We start from the raw sequence: 4,320 nt of genomic DNA on the forward strand, positions 1-4,320 counted from the left end.
CAACAATAATTTTTATAGAGAAAGAATAATACTCTTCACATTATATCTGCAAGCAATACTGGAAAACCCAAACCCACTCCGTTGGGGGCCTTTTTTCATCAATAGTCAAATTTGTCGGTTGACGAGTGACTGAATAAAGTCATGCATTTAACTTCGGTGCAATTTTTAAGGTGTTTGGTGGCTTGGATTGCATATATAACATCGGTAAATCAAGTGCAGACGCTGCAAATGCTCCCCCCCCTAAGGGTACTCGATTGTAGTGTTACCCCCTGCAAAAAAAGGAAAATGGATGTTGCTAAATACTCCATCCCTCCCATAATATAAGATGTTTTGCAAGTTGTTTTAGCTTACAAAATCATCTTATATTGTGGGGCAGAGGAGGTGTACTAAAGAACTGGTTCGAGTTGAGAAAATGGGTCATATCAATTAGCCGATAACAACTTCAAAGCAGTAGTCACAACAAACATCTATGGATAAGAATGGTCAACATAGAGACGTTCAATGAACCTCAAACTCGTAGATGATTTTCACGTTATAGTAATATTTTCAGGACGAGTCTATTTTCAACCTTGAGCTTGTAGATGAAAATATTCGTCGCTAGCACATTAAAATTTTATTTTAGTTTGAACAGGGGAAGGGTATTGTATTGTAAGGAAAACAACCCATAGTGTAGCCCGATCAGAAAAGGATCGCAGTGCTTCATAGAGATAGCAACAACAACAAAAAGTCTTTAGTCTCAAATAAGTGGGGTAGGCTAGAGGTGAAACCCGTAAGATCTCGCAACCAACTCATGGTTCTGCCACATGGATAGCGTGCTTCCACGCATCCCTGTCCATGGCTAGTTCTCTGGTGATACTCCAGTCCTACTAATCTCTTTGTATGGACTCCTCCCATGTCAAGTTCGATCTATCCCTACCTCTCTTGACATTATCAGCACACTTTAGCCGTCCGCTATGCAATGACGCTTTCGGAGGCCTGCGCTGAATATGCCCAAGCCATCTCAGACGATGTCGGATAAGCTTCTCTTCAATCGGTGCTACCCCAACTATATCTCATATATCATCATTCCGGACTCGGTAAATCCTTGTGTGGCCACACATCCACCTCAGCACGCGCATCTCCGTCACGCCTAACTGTTGAACATGTCACCTTTTTGTTGGCCAACACTCAGCACCATACAACATTGCGGGTCGAACCGCCGTCCTATAGAACTTACCTTTTAGCTTTTGTGGCACTCTCTTGTCACAAAGCACTAGTAGAAAACAAGGCTTTGGTTCGGGCCTGGCCAGCCCATTAGTCCTGGTTCTTCACGAACCGGGACCCATGGGGGGCATTAGTCCCGGTTCATGAGCCCAGGGGGCCGGCCAGGGCCTCGTGGACATTGGTCGCGGTTCGTCTGGACCCATTTATCCCGGTTCTAGGCACGAACTGGGACCAATGGTCCTCGCTCCCGGCCCACAACCATTGGTCCCGGTTTGTCACTTGAACCAGGACAGAATGCCGTGCTTTAGTCCCGGTTTCTACCATGAACCGGGACAAATGAGTTGCCTATATATACCCCATCGCCACAGCAGAGCACTCCACAGTGCTTTGTTTTTTCTGGCCGGCGAGGGGAGGGCATTTGGGTGCTCTAGCTCACCTCCTATGCACATGAGGTGTTCGATGAAATGTTCGAGCCACACTAGTTAATCTTTCTCCTCTCGAAACTCGGCCTCCGAGCTCCATTTTCCCCGAGATTTGTCTAGGTTTAGCGGTCCGTCACGTCCCGTCCCCGTCTTCACCACCGTCGATCATCCGCGCCGATCTCATCACCGGCACCACCGTGGTGAGCCTCTTGTTCTTATCTTCTTTCTGAAAGAAATAATTCTTACTTCAGATAGATACTTGTCTAATTTTCTTACTTTTATTATTCCTTGTTATTATATAGTGCGATGGTTTGGTATCCACCCCCGTCGGCCCTCGTCTTGTCTATGATTCGGATGTGGTATATATTATCTTTTGATAACTATTTGGTTCATTTATTGTTTATGACAATTATGCCGACGAACGTAACATAGATTTTATTTATCTAGGAGGTGGTTGAACCGGAAATTCCAACCGACCCTATTGTCGAGAGGTTAAATTTGGTTGAAGAAGAAAACAATTACTTGAAGGAAAAAATAAGAAAAATTGAGGAGGAGAAGATGATATTGGAGTTGCATGTTGCAGATGTCATCGATGATCACAAGATCAAGATGGATGCAACACGATTGAAGATTAGAAAGATTAGAAAATATGTCATTCATACCGAGGCTTGGTATCATTATGCAGTTGGATAAGTTGTTACCTTGGTTGCGATTATGATCGCATTTGTTGTTGCATTGAAATGTTTTACATAATTTCAATGTTATGGTTTAATTAGATGCTCTGGAGAGCTATATGTTGTTCAATGAGACCTATGTATGTACTTTGGTTTTAATATGACGATGAACTTCTATTAGTTTGGTCACTTATCTATTCATGAGAGGGTTGAAAATTGATGATGTGGTTTTGAATGGTGCATTTTGAACACAGAAAAACTATGGAGTTCAAATTAGTTCAAAAAAATGAAATCCCTTTGTAACAGACGAGTTTCGTGATGAAACCCTGATACTTCGAAAGAGATTGTCCATTTTATACACGAAGTGCATCCAGTTTTTGCCGTAACCATCTCTACTTTCTTGCACATGCTATGTGGGTGAAATGATGATACCATGCTAACTTTCAACCTTTTCAGAGTTCATTTCAAATGCTTTTCAATTTCATGGTCTTATAGCTCAAAATAATCAGTAAATACATGAAAAATAACAAATGAAGTCAGAAAGGGTTGAAAATTGATGATGTGGCTTTGAATGGTGCATTTTGAACACAGAAAATCTATGGAGTTCAAATAAGTTCAAAAAAAATGAAATCCCTTTGTAACAGACGAGTTTCCATACAAAACCCTGATACTTCGAAAGAGATTGTCCGTTTTGTACACGAACTGCATCGAGTTTTTGCCGTAACCCTCTCTACTTTTTGCACATGCTATGTGGGTGAAATGATGATACCATGCCAACTTTCAAATTTTTCAGAGTTCATTTCAAATGCTTTTCAATTTCATGGTCTTATAGCTCAAAATAATCAGTAAATGCATGAAAAATAACAAATGAAGTCAGAAAGGGTTGAAAATTGATGATGTGGCTTTGAATGGTGCATTCTGAACACAGAAAAACTATGAAGTTCAAATAAGTTCAAAAAATGAAATCCGTTTGTAACAGACGAGTTTTTGTATGAAACCCTGATAACAAAAATGAAATCCCTTCGTAACAGACGAGTTTCCGTATGAAATCCCTTTGTTTCAGAGTTCATAAATAACTTTTTAGTTACAAACTTTAATAGCAAAAAGAATTATCATAAAATAAAATAAATAAGTAATTTGAAACAAAATAATATAAACTTTAATAAAATATATAAGCAGAAACAAAATAAAATAAACTTTAATAACATAAATAAAATTTATGAAACTAAAACTATCAAAGTATTTTCTGTTCAAAATCATTAAAAGCAAAAACAATTTTCATAAAGAACTTTTTTTGTTAGAAAGTTTAATAGCAAAAAGAATTATCATAAAATAAAACAAATAAGAAATTATAAACAAAATAAAATAAAATAAATAAGTATTTTTTTTGTAAGTAGAGACAAAACAAAATAAATGAAGCAAAAAAGAAAACAAAAAAACTGGGAAAAAATAAGAAATTTGCCACCTACTGGGCCACAACGGCCTGAATACGACTAGAAACCCAGCTAGTTGGGCTAGGATTAAGGCCCGCAAAAGGCCCAGCAGGCCCACAGGCAAAACAGTGTCAGATTAGGCCCATAGTCCTGCAGTTCGGAGGAGTTCGAAAGAGAGGAGGCAGCGGAGCTTATAAACAGGTCATTAGCGCTCCCAACTAGCGAGGTGGGACTAAACTCCCACCACCATCCCGATGTGCAAGGCCACTAGTCCCGGTTGGTGGCACCAACCGGAACTAAAGGGTGGCTTTGGTCCCGGTTGGTGGAACCAACCGGTACCAATGCCCACCTTTAGTCCCGGTTGGTGCCACCAACCGGGACCACAGCCTCTGCTTCCCGCCCTTTGGGCTGCTAAAAAGTGACCTTTGGTACCGGTTCGTGGTACCAACCGGGACTAAAGGGTGCATTGGTACCGGTTGGTGCCACGAAACGGTACCAATGCCCTAGATATATAAGTAGCACTCGTGAAAATTTTCATCTTCATCTTGCAGTTGCCCCTCGACGACATCGATGCTGCCCGCCGCCCCC

Source organism: Triticum aestivum, chromosome 7B, assembly GCF_018294505.1.
Source record: "Triticum aestivum cultivar Chinese Spring chromosome 7B, IWGSC CS RefSeq v2.1, whole genome shotgun sequence".
Taxonomy (NCBI): domain Eukaryota; kingdom Viridiplantae; phylum Streptophyta; class Magnoliopsida; order Poales; family Poaceae; genus Triticum; species Triticum aestivum.